The 22,504-nt window shown below is 41.7% G+C and overlaps 1 pseudogene; it reads right to left on the reverse strand.

Annotated features, from left to right (window-relative positions):
- Positions 1 to 908: 908 nt before the first annotated feature.
- On the reverse strand, positions 909 to 3,718 carry LOC136155236 (uncharacterized; annotated as a pseudogene).
- Between the last annotated feature and the right edge of the window lie 18,786 nt (positions 3,719 to 22,504).

Consider the following 22,504-nt stretch of genomic DNA (forward strand, 5'->3'; position numbering starts at 1 on the left):
GTCAGTTGCGTTTATCTAAGAAGTTTACCCCATACAGACTCTGCGGCTTCAGTGAGGCAACTTCTGCCCTAGTACTCCTGACTGACAATTAACAACCGTCTCATTGGTACCACACTAGGGCTAAGTTCTTATTTGTCTAGATCTTTAACTATATTAACAATGGTTTTTATAACACAACCTTAGCACATTAAAGGCAAAAATACAGCAAGCAAAACACAGCAAGCAAATCACAACCCAATAACCACCTATAGAATAATTTTCTTATGTTTTCTAATAGGACTCCTTTACCCCTTAAAAGGGCTCTATGTCTATTAGGGCTTTTATATAATCAGGTTCTTCATGCTATTTTATGATTAGGATATTATAAGCAATCATGCATATTAGTACCAAGCGCATAAATGCATTTGGCTAACAAAACTACCAGCAGAGGTGTTTGAATTAAAACACTCCTTTCACCCTGAATAATCTCATAAAAAACTACCACCTGGGAAACTTATTGATTAAAGTTCTAAATTGATTCTTATTTGGGAAGAGATCGGGGAAGGCCTTCCTGTCTGTGTCAGAGAAATTAGGGAGTAGTCCATTGAGGCAGGCATCAGAAAGACAGATATCATCTTTAAGGTTAGAGCCGGGGGCAGCTTTTCAAAATCCCTGAAAACCTGATCTGCCTTGCCTGTCAGGCTTTCTCCTCGTGACCTTGTCATGGGTGGGATCTCGTGAGCTAGCCTTTTCAAAAACCCCTGAAAACCTGATTCGTCTTGCCCGTCAGGTTTTCTCTCTTACGGCCTTGTTAGGGGTAGGGTTTCGTGAGCTGACTTTTTCGAAACCCCTGAAAACCTGATTCGCCTTGCCTGTCAGGTTATCTCCCTTACGGCCTTGTTAGGGGTAGGGTTTCATGAGCTGACTTTTTCGAAACCCCTGAAAACCTGATTCGCCTTGCCCATCAGGTTTTCTCCCCTATGGCCTTTTTAGGGGTAGGGTCTCATGTGTTGGCTCCCGGCATCTCGCCCTTTTTTTACTTTTTAAGACAGCCAGATGGATCTGAGTCGCAAGCTTTTGAGTGCTCTGCCGGAGAGTTCTGATGATGCAAGGAAGGATTATAATGAATAGTAAAACTAGTGCTGCTACAGCTGCATAACTGAAAATAGTTGATAGGATATTTTTTTCAGTAATAAAGTTAGAAAAGTTATGAAAAATATCGTTAGCAGCTCCTGTAGTAATAAAGTCCAGGCGGGAATGTTCTAATGTTTTTATCTGACCGTGAAGCTCTCCAAGATCTAAAGTAATGCTGGAGCTATTCCATATACCCGAAATATGATTTTTAATCTTTTCTCCATTGTAATCCATATCATTTACTTTTGGGGGGCATTACACAGATCTACTGATAATCAGCGTGACAGGATAACGCTAACTTTACCCTTAAAGCCTGTAACTCAGTTCCAATATGCATGACTGCTTCTTCCAGGGCATCTATTTTTACTTCTAATTTCCTATCTATAATCTCTTGCATAGCTAGAGTTAAGGAAACATTTTTTGAAATATCATTGACATATTGAGTGGTATGTACTTGTTGAGTCAAGGATATCGCTGCCACAGTGACAGAGGTAATTGCTGTTATCAAAGCTGAAATCCCTAGAATAAGTAGTCCTACAAACCGTTGGGAACACATTAAATCTTGTAGGTGTTGCAGAACGGCTAAACCACAATTGTCATACCAATAGGCGTTCACTCTGACAGGCACCATAAGATAAGGTGGACATTGCAGTACCACAAAAGAACAAATATTACATTGAGGGGTTAAACAGGATGAAAGCATGCATTGTTCACAGTAGACTATATTTGGTCCACCTGAATGATTCATTTGTATACGAAGTCTTTTTGAATCATTAGTAAACAAAAAAACCTAAGGGGAGGGTAAACAAGCCAGCACAGAATAGGTGGAATTGTTTTCTGGTCGAGTTAAAGTAACAATGGAGGTGGCAGCAAGGGCTCTCCAAATTTCTGGCTGTCAAAAAGTTTTACCCTTAGTTGTATAGGACAACATGGGGGGAACAAATTGATTATAATGCCATCTGCTGGGCACCAAAGGCCAAGGGAGGGAATCATTATTTTAATTGCTAAGCCTACTGACAGCTCCTAGATTCTGACTTGGATTTGGATTGCTCCAGTCTTGTACCGAATAATTTCCACCTCCCGGTATTCTATAATCTATGTTTGAATTATAAGTACAAGATTTCCATACTGGGTATCCCAGGCGGTTGTCTATAGTTTTCCATATGACATCTGATGGAGCAACATCAATACAATTTGGATATTTTGGTGGAGCATTAAGGAACAAAGATTTATAGGGGTCAAGGACCCCAGGCATATGAGCCTGTAATATCCAAACCAGCCGATCTCCTGTATTGTCTGAAAATTTTGATGCTGGAGAATCTGTCAGAATTGTTTTGGAGGCTCCAACACGTCCCTCCTTAGAGGGAGTGATGAGATCACTTGTATGACTATGGGGGAAGTTAAAGCAAAGGGGAAGGTCATCTGTTAATCCCCTAAAAGTATAGTTAAAATTGATGGGATAATGATCTTTATCATAAGAACTATAGGATCCTCCCAAGAGATGAGGCTGGTCTGTGTTGACCCGTATAGGGTCGCTGTTCCAAGTAACTACTTGGAAGGTCAGGGGACCAGGGAAATATGCCCAGTATTTTTCTGAAGTAGAGGAGGTAGCACTTGCCTGACAAGACAGTAAAGCAAGCATAGCAATAAAAACCCTTTCGGGAGAGGCTGAAGATCCCTGCAGGGAAGCTATTCCCTGTGCTTGATGACAGAGTGACTTAATTTGTCCCCATGTGGGTATGGAGGCTTGTTGAGTTGTCCACGCAGGACGTCCTGGTGGTCTTCTGCGACGTGAAGGAGTAGGAGGTTGGGCGCCATCTTTCATGCAAAGCCATGACATCTGTTTAGTGGGTGGATCCGCCATTGGTTCCTCCGGGATCTCTGTTGCCGGTCATTTCCAAGTCTGCTGGACTTCCCGGGTGAGTGACCGAGGCGAGGGCAGAGGAGTGCTCTTCCTCTTTTGTGGCTGAGGCTGCGAGGGAACCGGAGGTCTGGGGGACTTCGACATGGCAAATCAGTCTGTCTGGGATCTAAATTGGCGAGTCAGCACCCTGTGGGAAAATACAAGCATACCCTCGCCCACTGGTTAGCAAGGGATCAGGTCCCTTCCATAGTCCGGAAAGGAGGTCTTTCCACTTTACTAAAGGTTTCATATCTTTTTGTTCTGGGTTCCAGTGACGGAACATAGCTGTTAAACCGGCTTGATCAGCGTTAAGGTTATTGAGCACAAAGAGGGCGTGCTGCAAAACGTGGTGTGGAGAACTGTATTTGAACTGCCCTTCTTGTAATTTAGAAATTTGTGTTTTAAGTGTCTGATGTGCCCTTTCTACAATTGCTTGTCCCTGGGGATTGTAAGGAATTCCTGTAGAGTGGGATATACCGAATTGGGCACAGAAATTTTTAAGGGACTTAGATGTATAAACTGGAGCATTGTCTGTCTTAATTGATTTTGGCATTCCTAAATAGGAAAAACAGGCAAAAAGATGTTGAACTACATCTTTATAGGCTTCTCCCATTCTGGCAGTAGCCACAATGACATGGGAGAAGGTATCTACAGTAACATACACAAAGGATAGTTTTCCAAAAGAAGGAACATGTGTTACATCCATCTGCCGAAGCACATTAGGTAGTAAGCCACGGGGATTTACCCCAAAAAGCAAAGCGGGAACTGAAGTAGGGCAAAGTTGACATGTTCTAACAATCTCGAGTGCAGATTCCCTAGGAATGTGGAACTGGTATTGAAGGGCAGTTGCATTTTGATGATGCATAGCATGTGAGGCTTTAGCATCTTCAAAATCACTGGCCACTATGGTTCGGGTTAGCAAATCTGCCTCTTGGTTAAACGTATGGAGGGGTCCAGGTAAATTAGAATGAGCTCTTATATGTCCAACATAGAATTGTTTTGACCTTTTCCAAATTTGCTGTTGAAGGGTAGATAACAATATAAAAATTGTGGTTTTATTTTCTGGTAAAACAGCCGTTTCAATTTGAGGGAACAACCTAACTACATACTGTGAGTCAGAAAATAAATTAAAAGCCTGGTCTAAAAACTCTTTGAACGCCTCTATCACGGCTGTTAATTCTGCTTTCTGGGCTGATGTTTCCCCAGTATTTAAAACCCTTTTTGAAGTCTGGGTGACAATAGCAGCCTTTCCATTAGAAGACCCATCTGTAAACACCAACATTGCCCCCTCGATAGGGGAAACTTGACACCTTTCTTGAAATATCACCGGATGTCGTGAGAGGAAATTTAATAAAGGACTAGCAAGTAAATGGTGTAAAATTTGTCCTGGATAATTACCAATGACAATCGGCCAGTCTTCATTTAATGATAGAAGGGCATTTAGTTGCTCTTTATTATAAGGCACTATGATTTCAGATGGTTCTTTTCCAAACATTTCAATGCTTCTATGTCTCCCTTTAATTATTAAAGTAGCCACTAGTCCTGGATAACAGGCCACAACCTTTTTGGCCGTGACAGGTAAATGCAACCATTCTAGGGGACCCTCTTGCCAAAGCACCCCTGTAGGGGCCACAGTTGTGGGCAACACTATAAATTGCCATGCCATACTATAATCAAGTCTCTTAATATAATTTTTATCTAAAGCTTCTTCTACCTTCATTAAGGCTTCCCTGGCTGCAGGTGTCAGCATTCTAGCAGAGGTGGGGTCTGGATCCCCTTGAAGAATGTCAAAGAAAGGCTTAAGATCAGAAGTAGTCAACTTTAAAAAGGGCCGAATCCAATTTATATCCCCTAACAACTTTTGATAATCATCTAAAGTAACCAAATTATCTTTTCTAAGCTGCAAAGGTACATGAGTAACTGTTTCATTATTTAGGATTCTTCTCACATATGTTATAGGCATATTCACTTGGATTTTTTCAGGGGCCACCTTTAGGCCCCAGCGATTCAAAGTCTCTTGCAATTTAATCAAAACTTACTGTAAATAAACCCTATCCGGGTGTGCTAGCAATATATCATCCATATAGTGGACTAGATAGACATCCCGATGTTTCTCCCTGATACCTTGTAGGGCAGCGTCCACAAACTTTTGACACAATGTGGGACTATTTTTCATACCCTGGGGAAGAACCTTCCATTGAAATCTCTGATGAGGTTGTCTAAAATTTTCTGAGGGAAGACTAAAGGCAAATCTCTTTTTATCTTGAGGGTCTAAGGGAATAGTAAAGAAGCAATCTTGAAGATCAATCACTATAACATTGTAGCCTTGGGGAACAGCCACAGGGGAGGGAAGGCCAGGCTGTAAGGCTCCCATATCTTACATAGTGGCATTTATTGCTCTTAGATCTTGCAAGAGTCTCCATTTCCCCGATTTTTTTTTTTATTACAAAAACTGGCATGTTCCATGGACTATTTGAAGACTCTATATGTCCAGCCTTTAATTGTTCTCTCACTAACTGTCGTGCTGCTGAAAGTTTTTCTGAATTTAAAGGCCATTGTTCCACCCACACTGGATCAGGAGATTTCCAGACTATGGGGTCAGCAGCGAGAACAATGGCCTCTCTTATAAATTTGGATATCTTAAGCCTTGTCTCTCTCTTCTTATTTTTGGGACAACTGGCTCAATTTGTCTCTCTTGATCTTTACTCAGACCCATAAAAGGATTATAACTTATCTGCGACATCTGTGCAGCCACCTTTTCATCTGGGCAATACAGCAAAACTCCCATCTGAGCAAAAATATCTCTCCCAATGAAGGAATTACATAAGGTTGAAAATGTCCCTGGCAGTCTTTATCTACATACCAAAGTAAAATTTGTGAGCTCTTTGTCACTGAAGGTGCTCTACCAATGCCAACCAACTCATTAGCTGTGGTTTGAGTTGGCCAAGCACTGGGCCAGTCACTGCCCGCAATACAGGAAATGTCTGCTCCCGTGTCTAGCAGGCCAGTCACCTTTTTACCATTAACTAGAATTGTCTTCATAGGTCTTTTTTGAGTAACTTGTGTAACCCAAAAGGCATGATCACTTGAATCAGACCCCCTGTCCCAACACTTGGCAGCTGAAGCTGCTTTTCTTGTGTCAGCATGACAAGGTAGCATCAGCAACTGAGCTATTTTCTGTCCTTTATAGATTTGAATAGTCTTAGTGGGGGGAGACACCATTATTTGAATTTCACCAGTATAGTCTGAGTCTATGACTTCTGGAATCACTGTGATCCCATGTAAGGATGTGGGGCTCCTGCCTATTAATAGTCCCATCGTTTCTCTAGGCAAAGGGCCATGAACACCAGTGGGAACTTTCACAGCGGTGGAGTCAGGTGTTAGTATTGTTGTGACGGTGGAACAGAGGTCCAGTCCTGCACTGCTTGGGGTTGCTCTGATGAGTTCTGTGACGGGACGAAGGGTATGAATGGGTTTAATGTCGTTGCCCCAATATTCAAGCTTGAAAAGGTTTAGAAGTGTAAGCAGGGGCGTTGTCAGTTTTAAGACATTAAGATAGCACAAGTCTAACAGTGAGGGGTTATTTTTGGTAGAAGCAGAATGAGCTTTTATATGTACCATAATCTTAAATAACACTTATTTATTGAAAGATTCATTCTAAGAAAACTTTTTTCTCTTAACATAGAGAGTAGACTAAATTCCAGTCTGTTACCAATTTACTGGATAGCAAACAAACAAATTTTTTTTAGTTAATCTTAGAAAAGTCTTTTTATAAATCTCGAAGAACTAGCAGTATTTTTTTAAAAGGCATGAGAGTGAAACCATACAAGGCATGTTTAAAATCTAATTAAATTGTAGCCTGGTCATTGCTGTGACTTCTAACACTTTAACGTGATAGCTAAAATGATAACTGACAATATTTTACCAGGACATATCAGATTTTCATGAATTTCACATAATTTCTAGGATATCTATATAAGTAACATCAACCATACAATATAACCTGAAGATTTATCACTCCTCCAACAGTAATTCCCATGCAATTTAACAGGTCAAATGAACTCAGGTAGTTTAATAGCTCTTTGGGATGTCTCAGGGGCCCTCTGAAGCATCCCAAAGTCAGCTAGAAGTCAAGTTATTTAGGCAGTTTTGTCAATAAATATCAAAAGGGTTTATAGTACTCTGTCAGGTAGAATCATATAGATCACTGTGAAATAATATATTTACTTAGCCAAAGTAAAAAAGATTTTAAAGGTAAACATAGAACAGACCACTTTAGAGGTAAAGAAACTTAAAATCCATTATCAAAGGCAGTTCAACGTCTCAAGAAAACTTGTATTTATGCACAAAACTCTTCCCTTGGAGTGTACTTTCCATCAAGCCTTCTTAACACTTTTTGTACCCATTACTTTGTTCTCCCATCCTGAAACAGCCACCTGTAAGTCAGACTTACTTTCTTTTCCCTTCGTAAAATGTAACTTTATTTTTTATACCTTTTTTACTGAACACACACATCCTACTTTCTTTAAGCAGCCAAGAATTTACCTTTATATTAGCACTCTATAGATTGGTGAACATAAATACCAGTGATAATTTCTAAAAAATTTCTAATGAACATCTCAGGATGGCATCAAACATTATTTATTAATAGTCTAAAATCTTTAGTTTCTCTGTAAGTTAGTATTCAGTAATGAATGTTTCAGAATCTTATTTTATTTGGAAATGACCAAGCTATTTAATAAACTTCTGCTATTAGTTTAGCACAACTTTAGAAATTTAGGTTACCAAAACCTAGAGAAACTGTTTTAGACAGATATTTTTAATCTTAATAAAGTTTAAAAGCTCATATCTCACTTACCTTCTTTTTTTTTAAGTTTCTTACTTGAGGTACTTTCCTTGCTGACAAACTTGTAACAGATATTACAGTATAACAACATTTAACTTATAATAAACCTAGGCATAATGAAAATATTTTACTAGATGTTAATTACTCTAAGACATGTCTATATTAGATAGGTCAACAAACAAACATTAATATCAGGTATTTAATATTGAATATTTTTTAGTTTACCTGAACCTGGAATTTATTGTTTAATTTAGAATTATTTGATTTGTAAGCACTTACCTTTTTTTTTTTAAGCCAATTAAATAGAGCTCTTTTACAAATTAACCTAAAAAATACTACCCAAAGACAAAGATATACCAAGACATATTTAGACAGACACAGTGCGAGATCTAGCTTCATATTTTAAGTTTGGTGATGAATTAGATATTATAATATAAAATTTACTAGTTTATAAAAAAGTTGAAATAAATAAAAAATTTTAAAGGCTTTTCCCCTTTTTCTCTCAGTCTCAGGAGTTAGAGATGGTCTAGATAAGTGTTCCCTGGTCTCAAGGCACAGGGAAAGAAAATCAAGTTCTAACAAAAAGCAAAATAGCCATCAAAAATCACAACACAGAACACAGAGTTAAAACACACACATATAAACCTGGCAGTCCTCATCAGACACTCCCTTAAATACAAGAATACAGTCTCTCAGAAAACCTTCTAGATAGACACAGAACTTCAGATGTCTTCAAAGATTTTAAGGAGGAAAGGAAAAGGAGAAGGAGGAGGAGGCGGGAAAGGGGGGGGGCAAAAAGGGTGGCCTTACAGACGTCTCCTGCCACCTGCAGGTACCCAGGCATCCAGAGAAGGGAGGACTGGAACTCGGCCCTACCAGAATTCGAGTTCTCTGCCAAGAGGAGGTGATCAGTCTCCAATCCTCAGCTCAAGCTGAGGCCCTTCGACCAAATTACTGGGGGATTAGAAAAACGGGAGGGATAGGAAGGGCTAAGGAGAGGACAGAGAGAGGGAAGGGGAAAGAGGTCAATAAAGTCTCTTGTTCCTTACTAGTCGGGGCACTCTGGCCAGTTGTCTGTGTCAGGAGGAGACCAGGGACAAAAGGGTCCCAGTTGCGGCCGCTGGGTCTGGTCCATTGGCAGGCAAGCTGGCCTCTGAGTACCCTGAGTGGTCAGGATGTCAGTCTCAGGGAAGAAGAGTTCCCACCAGTTGCAGGAAGGGGGACCCCTTCTAGGGCCCGTAACTGAGCTCTTATAAATGAATTGTCGGAGGAGACACATGTGCTGAGAAAGCAAGAGATCTCATTGGAAAGAGCACCGGGGTGGAGGGCAGGAGGGTAAGGGAACCCAGGAGAACTGCTGTCTTCTGGAAAACAAGGACATTGCTCTTGGACAAAGGGGGAAAAGGACTGAACACTGGTCTTTTTAACTTTAATTCCTCTGTAGTTAAGAAGTTGCATTATGATTCCAATAAAAAGTTGTCTTTCTTTTAACTCACTGTTACCCATTTTTGTTGCTAATTAGAAGAAAAAAAGAGAAAAAAGGAAGAGGCTTAATTTAGAGAAGAAGGAAACTGAAACGTACCCACTTTTCTTACCCTACCTTTCTTATGTAGGGGGACCTGTAGCGCCCTAGTAGGGTTGTAAAGAAGAAACCTAAAGCCTACCCACTTTCCTCACCCTACCTATCTTATGCAGGGGGCCCTGCAGCACCCTAGTGGGGTCCTAGCCGTCCTGAAAACTGAACAATGGGGGGGGGGGCTTACCTTCGGGTTCCCTGTTCGTGGTGCCACTTGCCGGGATCCAGCCTCGACATGATCCAGGGGGTACCCTCAGGATGAACGGCGTCGGCGAGAGAGAGAGAGAGAGACGTGAGACTAGCCTTGATAGGCCCAAGTCTGTGTTTTACTTTCTGACAACCAGTTTTATACCCTTTCACAGAATGTTTTTAAGGTACAAGATGTTTACTCATGATTTCACAGGATTAGCATTACATCATTTTGAATTTTAGGAAAAGCAGGATTTTTTTGCTTTCTAATTCTATAGTAATTTTTAGCACATGATCTTCTGGCCTTGAGGCTATTAACATTTTATGCAGGTCAAGTGATTGTAAACCTATTTTCCGATTTTATGGTGACCTTAACTGAAAGGTAACAGGGTCATAGGGAAACAGTACAGAGTAGAATTATATTCTTGTTAATACAAAAATTAATCTTACTGCAAAAGTTGTCAGTTGCGTTTATCTAAGAAGTTTACCCCATACAGACTCTGCGGCTTCAGTGAGGCAACTTCTGCCCTAGTACTCCTGACTGACAATTAACAACCGTCTCATTGGTACCACACTAGGGCTAAGTTCTTATTTGTCTAGATCTTTAACTATATTAACAATGGTTTTTATAACACAACCTTAGCACATTAAAGGCAAAAATACAGCAAGCAAAACACAGCAAGCAAATCACAACCCAATAACCACCTATAGAATAATTTTCTTATGTTTTCTAATAGGACTCCTTTACCCCTTAAAAGGGCTCTATGTCTATTAGGGCTTTTATATAATCAGGTTCTTCATGCTATTTTATGATTAGGATATTATAAGCAATCATGCATATTAGTACCAAGCGCATAAATGCATTTGGCTAACAAAACTACCAGCAGAGGTGTTTGAATTAAAACACTCCTTTCACCCTGAATAATCTCATAAAAAACTACCACCTGGGAAACTTATTGATTAAAGTTCTAAATTGATTCTTATTTGGGAAGAGATCGGGGAAGGCCTTCCTGTCTGTGTCAGAGAAATTAGGGAGTAGTCCATTGAGGCAGGCATCAGAAAGACAGATATCATCTTTAAGGTTAGAGCCGGAGGCAGCTTTTCAAAATTCCTGAAAACCTGATCTGCCTTGCCTGTCAGGCTTTCTCCTCGTGACCTTGTCATGGGTGGGATCTTGTGAACTAGCCTTTTCGAAAACCCCTGAAAACCTGATTCGTCTTGCCCATCAGGTTTTCTCCCTCATGGCCTTGTTAGGGGTAGGGTTTCGTGAGCTGACTTTTTCGAAACCCCTGAAAACCTGATTCGCCTTGCCTGTCAGGATTTCTCCCCTATGGCCTTTTTAGGGGTAGGGTCTCATGTGTTGGCTCCCGGCAACAGGCGGTGCTGCTGGGCTTGCCCAGGAGCTGCCTGACAGACTCTGGCTCACCCGAGCTCTCTGACGGTGCAGGGGGCAGGAACAGACGTGTGCATGTGGTTCTGCCTTGGCCTGGGAGTGTGGAGCCCCTCGCTGGCCCCCAGGCTCAGGGGCAAGGACCCTGAGAGAGGACCACCCTGAGGCGTTTTTTCTTAATAGAAAAATACTGCAAAAATTGCTTAAAGTATCTAGAAATATAGGCAGGGCCAGTGTCTGTTTTAACAGAACTAGGAGTTTATGGTGGAGGTTTCTGTATCTAGGAATACAAAAACTCAATATTTAGAATCAGAGACTATATTAATGGAGTAAGGATATAGGCAAATAACTTGAATAAGAGCATATAATTTATTTCATTGAGCAGAATGAAATTTAGTGTAAAAGACTTGTATTTTTCAACAGACCAGAAAGAAGCTTCGGCGTTTTTTAGTCCCATTTATATAAAAAAACCTCAGCTTGTGGTATAGGCTGTGAGTTGATAATGCGAGAAATAATAAATCTAGTGTTTTTGAAGAAATTTCACAGCTTACCAGAAGGATCATGATATGAAATTTTTCTACAGTATTTTAGAAAAGTTATTTGGAAACCAGTATATGTTGGTAATGTGTTCTCAAATCGAGACTTATTCGTAATAAGGTTTTATTAAAGTATAAAGGAGATAGAGAAAGCCTCTGACATAGGCATCAGAAGGGGGCGGAAAGAGTGTCCCCCTGCTAGTCTTTGGCCAGATGTCATATAACTACCAGCAGTCTGTTAATTAGAGAAAGGAAATGTCTCAAAACTGAAGAGAATAGCACCAGGCCCCTCACCTACAACATGTACTCTGCGAAAACCTAAGCACCGGGTGAGTTGTCTCCGGCCACAAAATGATTGACATGAATCTTGAAGAAAGGCAGGTTTTCTAGCAAATACACTTTCATTCACATAACTTAAGAGAACATTTGCATGAGTAAACATACCAGTTTGTCAAGTCTGAATATGAGTCTTAGGCAGAACCAACTTGAAGACAGAGTCTGGGGTAAATGTATAGCACATTAACACAGTATTTTAAGAGAAACCTCTTTGCAAATTCATATAGAGAAGAAGAAAAATTATACATACATACATATATATATATATATATACACTTACTACAACTGACTTCCAGTTAGCTGTGGTAGAACAGGAAAAAGAATATCCAACTCTGTATTCTTAACATTATGAAAATATTATTTGTTTTATTGTTTACAGTCATCCAATTCTAACTTTCTGAAGTAAGCATTCAGAAAAATAAAAAAACTGTCTAACTACTAGGCGGTCTCCCATCCAAGTACTAACCAGGCCCGAACCTGCTCAGCTTCCCAGATCAGAGGAGACAGGGCACGTTCAGGGTGGTATGTCCTTAGACCGAGGCAGCTGCCAGGCGCCCTAAGAGCTCTGCATTGCACCTCCCTTTTTGTTCTGACCTGCTGGTCGGGCCTTGAACCGCAGCTCTCCACGGGGGGCGCGCGCTGCACTTGAGCCAGCCGCACGACCCGTGACTGGACTCCGGCCGGCCAGGCCCTGCAGCTCGGAGAGCAGCCGACGCCGCCCCAGCCCCGCACACCGCCACCCCCAGCCAGCACCCGCCCGGCTCGGCCCGGGGCGCTTCTGGGAACCTGAGCGGCCTTGCGAGCCTGCGGGAGCTGGGTGGGGCAGCGAGCAGCGCCGCACCGCTCCCCCCCCACCGCCCCCCACCATCCCGTTTGCTACTCAGGGTTCACGTGGCTCCGGAGGTGTGTCGCTTTGGCCCGGGGCCGCGGTCCTCGGAGCCTCCTGCGGGACACCTTTTCGGGATGGGTAGAAGCATTTCCCACTACAGACAAAAGAGCCCACACAGTGGCCCAAATCCTCCTCACAGAAATTATCCCCAGGTTTGGCCTGCCTTCATCCCTACAGTCTGATAATGGCCCAGAATTTACATCCAAGGGCACCCAACAACTTCCTCAATTCTTACAGACACCCTGGAAATTTCACATTCCATACCCTCCCCGGTCCTCAGGAAAGGTAGAAAGGATGAGTAGAACAATCAAAAAAACCCTTACCAAACTAACCCTCGAGGTACATCTGAATTGGAGTAAACTTTTACCAATTGTTTTCCTCAGAATACAGGCTTTGCCCAGAAAGCCCCTGGGGCTGAGCCCCTTTGAGGTGATGTATGGAAGGCCCATGCTCCCTCCTGGACTCCCCCCTGAGCCTCCTCCCATACCAAGCTTCCTACACTCCCCCCTCTGCTGACGCAACTCCGCAATGCCCTCTGGAAATACATCAGTCACAATCTGCCTGCCCCTGACCCCCAAGCCTCCCTGCCCCCTTTACAAATTGGGGACATGGTCTATCTGTCTGATCATCCCCAGGGTGACCTAACCCCACAGTGGCAGGGACCATTCAAAGTCATCCTCCTTGCCCCAACTGCAGCTAAACTCAAAAAGGTCGCCTCCTGGGTACACCTCTCTCGTCTAAAATGGGTCACCTCCAATCCTGCGCTGCCCTCCTTAAATGACACCTATCAGGTCTCCCGCACAGCACCCACCTCCTTAAAATTCACCCAGCGACAACCCCTGCCAACTATCGGAGAGGACACTGAATGACCTGGACTCTCTTCAACCTACAACTGCTCCTGACCCAACTACTACAAGACCTCTGGATCAGCGCCCCAACAGGAACTTCCTTCAAAGACCTGACTGCACTGGTGTCTCAACTGTGGCTCCAGGGAACCTTCTACAACCTGACTCCAGACGAAATTGATTTCTTTACTCTCATTCTCTACATCATTCTACATCCTAATGAGCACTGTTCCTCCTCAGATTCAAATCACCACCAACTTGGGGCCTTCTGCCCCTCACCCTGACTGACCTCTCCCTGTCTCTCTAACTATAGCTGCACTCCTAATCTTAATCCTTGCTGTAGGCCTAGTAACTGTCTCCCCTCAGGACTGGCCACCTATTCTTCATCTTTCCGTGGGTATCGCCTACATTGCTAGCTGGGTTCTACTCCTAGGGTGCTATTTCCTCTGTACTGTCTAACTAACAGCCCCATGACTCCCCTGCTCCTTATCCTTGCTGCACTCCCCAGCCTCCTGGCTACTCCCTGCCCCTGCTCAGACATTTATTCCTACGTACATTCCTCATGTTACAATACAGCTCCAAAACCATGCACCATGACATGAACCTCGGGGGCGGGAAGTCCAAATCCCTACTCACTGTCAAAGTACAAAAGAGAGGGAGTTTCATGAGTACCTGCCATAAGCCAAATGGAAGAAACATATGATTCTATCCCATTACCCACTGGGGGTACTCAGACGGGGGTGGGGTACTAGATCAAAATCGGGAAAAGAAACAAGAACAAGTTACAAAGAACATAATTTCCCGGTTACAGTTGACCCCTGAGCCTTACAAACACCTAGACCTCCTTTCCCAATTACGGCCTCTCCTAAAACCTACCTCTGGCAACCAACACCTTCCCCGCCTTCTCAACTCTTCCTTTCAATTCTTCCAGTACACACCACACACATCCCAGTGTTGGATATGCATGTCACTCTCTCCCTCACCACACAGAGCCATTCCCTTACCCTCAACCTGGCTGTCACAGGGCAACTGTACTTCCCCTTCCCAACAGAAAACTACACAACTCATTGGGCCAGTCTCTGACAATGTCCTTACTCTCAGCCTCTTCAAACCTAACCTGTATTGACTACTCTAGTCCCAACTGCACTGGTCTTACAAACTCCACTCCCTCCTTCTGTTCCACTTGGGTTCTCTGGAACAGCACAAATAATTGCACCAATCCAGGAATCTTCATTCTCTGTGGGACCTATGCATATTCATGCCTCTCCTTAGACCCCCGTGGACCCTGCATCTTGGTCTTCCTGACCCCAGGCCTAACATTCCTCGAAGAGGGAGAGCTAGAACAAAGAGTTTACCCCCCAAGGGGAACTTTCCCACAGAAAAAAATGAGCTGTCATCGCCCCCCCGCCCTCCTGGTTGGGACTGGCATAGATAGCAGCAGCCCTAAGGCACCGGGATGGGAGGCATCTCGACCTCTGCCCATTTCTATTACAAGCTGTCCCAAGAACTTAATGAAGACATGGAGCAGGTAGTAGAGTCCTTCGTTTCAATCCCAAAACAAATTAACTCATTAGCTTCTGTGGCCCTACAAAATAGGCGAGCCCTGGACCTTCTCACTGCAGAAAAGGGAGGGACCTGCCTTTTCCTAGGAGAGGACTGCTGCTATTTTGCTAATGAAACGGGGATAGTCCAGGGTCGAGTCAGAGAACTTAGAGACAGAATTGAATGCCGCAGAAAGAGTTAGAAAACCTTTACATTCCCCAAAACCTGTTCCCACAGATCCTCCCTTGGCTGCTCCCTTTCTGGGGCCATTAGTATTTATCATTCTATTCCTCTTATCTGGGCCCTGTCTCTTTAATCTCTTTCAAAGGTTTCTCCAAGAACGGATTCGGGCCATCTCTTGAGATCAGGTCAAGACTGTTTTCTTCTTCTCGAGAGCCTCACCTCAAGCTCAGAAAAAAGGAGACTGTGGGCCCTAGGACGATCCTCCATTCCAGACCCAAAACCGTCGCACCATCCGGCAGGAAGTAGCCAGAGAGATAAGGCGCCCTTCTCCCCCCCCCCCACCCTTTTTTTTTTTATGATTTCAGGGTCTGGAATGAAGGAGTCTTTTGGGCCTAGAAAAGAGAGCAACAGTCTCAAAGGCCCCTTGCTGAATCATCTAACTTTGGAGAAAACAAAGCATAATTTTAGTTCCATCCTGATGCTCCAGGCCAGTTGCATCTATCTGGGACTTATCACCCCCTGTCCGGAAACCTACCACCCCCTACACCCGCCCAGAAGACTTATCACCCTCTGCCCAACTATAGAGTGTCATTTCAACAAAAGAATACTTAAAATATCCCGCCTGATTGACGTTTCCCTTATTGCTTCCACAAACCTCCCTATAAGTATGAAGCCTCCCTGATCCCTCTCGGTGCTCAGCCTTGTCGTTAGGCCGACTGTCGCCCCTCCTTGCCTGAACAAAGGCAACCTACTTCTGTTGAGGTCGGCTCTCCTTTTCTGCCTGGCCGGAACTATGCCTTACAGATGTCACTGAGGGTGGTGCTTTCTGGAGATCTTTAGCGCAGCCATGGCCTGTATTGGAACGTCTTCCTCTTAGGGCTTTTGTTGTTTCCATTTTGAATGTCGGGGGCCCCCTTGGGTCGAATTTTCCGAGGAAAAAGTTTGTTGGATCCACCTGGGGAAATACAAGCATATCCTTTTCCCTGTAAGATTAGTTTCCCAGATTTCCATTGTTTCATTAACCCGTCTTGGTACCAAATGGGCAGGGGAAGAGACGTGTCCTTCAGTTCCTCGAAATGCCTTTCTGCCCTGGTTAAAATATTTCCCTGTGGCAGGTTTAAAAACTTTAAAATGAATAAAGCTGTATTAACAATAGTGATGGGTTGAGAAAATATCTTATGTTGGAATCTAGTAAAGTCTGCTCTGGATAAGGAAGACAGCAGTGTTCCTGTGTATTCCCCTTTCTTTAAGTTCTTTTTATTTGTAACTTTAGTGTGTGAGGTGCTCGTTCGACTATGTCTCGTGTCTGTGGATTATAAGGAACACTTATAATATGTTTAATAGAAAAAGATTGTAAAAATTGTTTAAAGTATCTAGAAATATAGGCAGGGCCAGTGTCTGTTTTAATAGAACTAGGAGTTTATGGTGGAGGTTTCTGTATCTAGTAAAACAAAAACTGAATATTTAGCACCAGAGACTCTATTAATCGGGTAAGGATATAAGCAAATAACTTGAATAAGAGCATATAATTTATTTTGTTGAGCAGAATGAAATTTAGTGTAAAAGACTTTGTATTTTTTAAGAGGCCAGAAAGAAAGAAGCTTTGGCATTTTTAGTCCCATAAGAATCACCTGGGCCACTTACTGGATTTCATTTTGTTATCTAGTGCCTAGCACAGTTTCTAGGACAGAGTTGGAAATTAATAAATGTGTACATTCCTGGTATTATAGTCTAAAACTTGCAACACTAATAGTTGCAAACTTAAATGACCCTAATGGTTGTAGAATTTTCTTGCATCTACAAAAGACAGTCCTAGCTGACTGGGCTTAGGAATTTTTCTTCATCTACTTGGGACTTCTTTCCTCCTATCCCTCACTGTCAGATCCCTTGTGCTACCTGACTGCATCTATCCACAGTCTACACACCTAGTTTCTTCTTTGGCTCCAACGCAAAGTCAGAGGCTAGGAGTGAGAAGGTAATCCCCTGTGGCTACATCCCCACAGTAACACCCCCGTAGGCCCCATCCTGCTCCTCACCTGAAAGCCCCTGCCATAGCTCCTGGGATGAAATGCCCCGGGTAGCCTTCCTACCTGAAGAAGGAAGAGGAACAAATACTGAGTCTAGATTTCACTTGGAAATTCAGATGATTAATGTGGGTCAGTCCTAGTCTACAGTTCATTGGAACACAGGGACATTTAGAGAAAACATTTGTGGGAGCTTAAAACTGGATTAGTTTTCCTGTTTGTTCATTATTTTTCTCATTATTATGAGTGTTAAAAAAAACCAAAAAAACCACCCAAACTTGAAATTTCACCAATGCTGGATTGTATTGAGGAGGGGAGAACTCACAAGTGCATACTCAATTTCACAGGAACCTGGGGAGTAAGGGAAGAGAATCAAGTGGGCTAGGGCCTGTGGGGAGAAACGTGCAGCTGGGGGCCGGCGGAGACCAAATACACACAGCCTCCCAAAATGACGGTCTCAAGGGGACAGCACTCATTCTCAGCTGTTCAGGTTCTCTGCGTCTTAAGAAACTCACAACTTTGTCACTTTTAAGATAAATGATGAATGAAAATGGTAAGGGTGGCAGAGATGCAAAGCGGGGCCTGGAATGAAAGGTAACATAAACAGCACAGAAAGCAAGGGCACAGCTACACCAAGATGGAGACTCAGTGCGTGCTTCTTGCTTGTGGCATGACTACAGCTATCCAGGTTCACATGAGATGGCTCAGCATGATGCAACTTACAAATACCACATGTGCAAAATGAACCTAGAAACCAAAGAGAAACCATCACATGAAAAATGGGGGCCACAGAGGCAGGTTCTGTAAGGTTCAGAGTATGTGAGAATACATACTGAGAGTAATCCTTCCAAAATTAATGGAATGCTTTCTAACATAAATTAGAGAATAATGCTTTTTCCATTATTGACGAGTTTCAGAGATACCAAACACACTGCTTATCATGAAAATCCAGTAAAGTACGGATGACCATGAAGATAAATGAGAATCTTAATAATAATTCATTCCTGTGTCCATCAGAGGTGACTGAGTTCAAAAATAATTACAAAGCTCCACATCATCACATCTCAAAACGATTCAAATTACCCTCCCACCAACTGTCACCCAGAGTCTACCTTGACAATATTGGCAGGAGTGGCCCATTTATTTATTTATTTTCGCCCATCTCTGGCTAAGATTTTAAAAACCCAAGTTAGGCTATAAAAGGGTAGCAGTTTCTGTCACTTAGGACATTGTCTTCTCTTGAAACCAGTCACTTGCTACAAGGAAGAAACAGATGGTAATAGAAGTTAGTGACCTTATATCCTAATTCAACAATGACAAAAAATCTTCAGGATTCTTCTAGGCATTAAGAAACATTTTTATCTTACCGAGTTCATTCATTGCATGTCTATGCTCTTCATCAAATGAAAGTTTCATTAGAACACACACAGCAGGACAGATCTGATGTTCAACAGGAGCTGGCACTGAAAAATAAAGTTGACATAAACCATAATGCTTTGTTTTCTCAAAGTAGTGATGTTTATTATACCTAAAAAATACTGAGTTTGCAGATATACTTCTCATGCATGGTAGCTTAGTGAATCAACAAGTATTTGCTGAAGAGATGAATAACTACTATACACATGGAAAGGAAAATACAGGTAAAGGGCTTTCCTTGGTTCTGTAAAAATGTTTACCCCTCACCAGCCTTTCACCAAGTCTGCTGGACTAACTCCCATGTAGGTTTATGCTATAATTCAACTAATAACTTAAAAATTATACTGGTTATTTGAAATAATAAAAACATTTTGGTATAAAACTATTTATTTATAATTTATATTTTCAAAGCTGAAAGGCACATGGCTGTATAGAAATGTATAGAGAAACCTAGTGCAACTCTAGTAGAGAAAGTTTATTATATAGACACCAGATAGTAAATAAAAATTTAAAGGAAAAGTGTCTAAGAAAATGTACTTACACATTTAGTGCTATACATAAAGTTTCAAAACTGTTACTTGAAATAAAAATTGAAAAACCAAGTCTATTTTTCAGAAGTAATAGTATTTATTCTATTTAACTTGTCTGAGAACAGGTATTAAGAGCACACAATACAAGTCATTACATAATTGTGGACAGCCAAAGAAAACAATCCAGAAAGATAATGTTCTCCCAGTAAAGCAACTTATTAATTCTCCCTAGCCCTAGGACAAACAGAAAGGACATTTCTGCTATATTCTTACTGTTGAAAATTTTTTAATTTTAAATAAATTCACCTTTATACCTAACCCTAAGAGAAATCTACTAAATCTTTATAGATCAAGTTCTCATCATCAGTCTTTCTCCTGCTCCCCCAATCAAGATACTGACTCGATAGTCCTTTGCTGTGTGTATGTCTATGTGTGGGTTCTTACCAGGTGAAAGGAGGTCTTACCTTATATACTTACTGCTTTTGGTTCTTCCCATAGGAATGAAGTAACTTATCTCCTCAAGGGTCCCAACTCCCATGATCCCTGCTCCTGGGGGAGAGGGTTTCTCCCTGAGAAAAGAGCTGGGTGGCTGATCACCCCAGCAGCTGGGGCCCCAAGGCCTGAAGACAGGCAGTGAAGTGGGAAGGACACTGGGCTGAGGGTCAGGGGGTCTGGCCTCTGGCCCTGGATCCCCCACCCACTACCTGTGAAGCCACAGGCAAGTCTTTTGGCCTCTCTGAACCTCAGTCTCTTCATCTGTAAAATGAAGATGATAATATCTTCTCTTCCTACTTCACAAGGCTGTTCTAAGGATCAAATAACAGATATAACACAGCTCTGCATCCACTGAGTAAAGCGATATGCAAATATAAGAGAATGGCTTGGTCACTCACAGCTGAAGGAACTTACGTAAAGTCACTTTCCTGAGCTTAATCTCAAGAGAAGGAGAACATAATCGCTCAAGTTCTTTCTAGATCAACTATGCTATGACTGTTTAAGTCTACTTTGATTTTCTGTTATTTTCTGGTTGTACTGTAGTGCACACAACATTTCCCTTTGCTAACTTTTTTTCCTAGGGAAATAGAGAAATTAAGCTTTAAACTATGTGAGCGGTGCAGGTGGCTAATATGAATTTCCCACTCTGATTCATAAAGACACCGTCCTAATTAAAAAACTTTTCATTTCAAAAACTTTTACATTTGCTTTGTCACATGCACCATATGGAACATACTTGGATTTTTGTCCTGGTCCATGCCTTGTTCATGGGCTTCTTGCCACTCCCAACAGGTTTCACAGTAAGCTCGTATCTGTTCCAAAAGATGAAGGACTCGGATTTCACGCCTGCCTCTCTTGTCATCAGGCTGTGAGTGAATGATGTTGTGGAGTGCTGCACTGGCCCTGGCCAGAGCCTCTTTACCGCCCCAGGAATTGCTCAACAACACAGAGTCTTTGTCATTGCCGTGTAAAAGCTGGATGAGGAGAGGAAGACATCCAGACTGTCGCATGGATATACAGCTGTCTTGGGAGCTAGACATAGCTAGCAAAGTTCACGACATATCATCCTTATCATGAGTACCAAGCATTGACAACAATGAATACACCATTTCCACCTGTGGGCCAAATGAGTTTAGAAACAAAATTATGACTTTAATAGCCAAAAGCCAACACCAATGAAGTGATGAATGGGATATTAGCTGTAACTCAAACAAAAACAGAAACAAAAACAAAAATCTCTTTCCAGGATGAAGTAATGAGCGTTATTTCAAAATCCATATTGCTATAATCATTATCACCATCTTCTTTATGAGTAAATATTAGTAGTGGTAGTATATAGTCATAAGGAGACAGTAGGTTCTTGCATACCTAAACTGCTATTATCTGGATCAGTGGGTGAAAATCTGTTATCATAATGAAAGACAATCAACTGATTTTTCTCTTTCTCACATCTCCCCCACCCACCACACACACACACACCTACCAACACATACAGAGCAAGAAATGTGGTTTATCTAAAATTCTTTACACAATTAAAAATTTTACTTTTTAAAATCTACAACCATAATCAGTAAAATGTTTTTTAGCAATTACTATTTACTAAGTACTGGTTCTAAGCAATTGCTAACCGTCACCAGATTATAATATTGTTAAAATTATGATATCTCCCTTATACATGTAAAAGTATTTTCTCATAAAGGGATCATATAGGGATGATCCCTGATCATATAGAGATACAAAGTCAATATTCTTATTTAATTTTTTTTAAGCAGCTGGTAAGCATCATTACTCCCTTCCTGTAAATTCCAAGAATTTACTCAGAAGCAGATCAGAAACAGGAAATAGCACCCAGTCATCCTGTCCTGTGATCAACCGCATTTTTTAAAAGCAAGAGCTACTGTGTGAAAGTTGAGGCTATTATAGAAATGCATCATATCTATAAATTAGTGGTTCCAAACCAGGGGCAACTTTAGCCACCTTGAGACTCTTCTGGTAATGTCCTACTATTTGCAAGTGAGCTGTGTGACACAAGCAGGTTACCAGAGTTCTCTGAGGTCCAGCTGTCTCAGCTGCCAAACAGAGTAATTTACCTAATAGGGTTTTCTTTGTGAAGATTAACTAAAGTCACACATGTATACAGGACAGTAGCTGGCATTCAAAAATGTAGTAAGGTCTTAATATTATCATGCAAAAATCACTCCAAAAGGAAATGGTATTCAAGCTGCCAGTTTTCAAGCAATAGTACTCTTATATATTAAAGGTTTTCTTTACAGTAAAAACTACTCGTGTTGGACAGACTGGGGTGGAATTCTAATTTAATTACCATCTTTTTGGCTTTAGTATTCTCACTTAAAAGAGGGGCAAGAATAACACATTCAAAGGGTTTTGGAAAAGATCAGAGATAGTTTACATACAAGTCTTAGCAGTTACTGGCATATTAGTGATCCCAAGTAGTAACTATTGTGAGTTACTAAAAGGATTAAGTTTTATATTAATAATATCACTGCTACTCTAAAATTCATTTCTTATATCGACATTAGTTATGTAATGCTTTTCCTCAGAGCCATTATATTACTAAAGTAAAGAAAGAGTATGTAGAATATGCTATGAAAACAAGGAAGTATTTAGATGTAATGGAAAATATACCGTTTAAAAAATAGTCCCCGTGCTCCAAATGTAGTGCTTCAAAGG

Source organism: Muntiacus reevesi, unplaced genomic scaffold (assembly GCF_963930625.1).
Source record: "Muntiacus reevesi unplaced genomic scaffold, mMunRee1.1 SCAFFOLD_76, whole genome shotgun sequence".
Taxonomy (NCBI): Eukaryota; Metazoa; Chordata; class Mammalia; order Artiodactyla; family Cervidae; genus Muntiacus; species Muntiacus reevesi.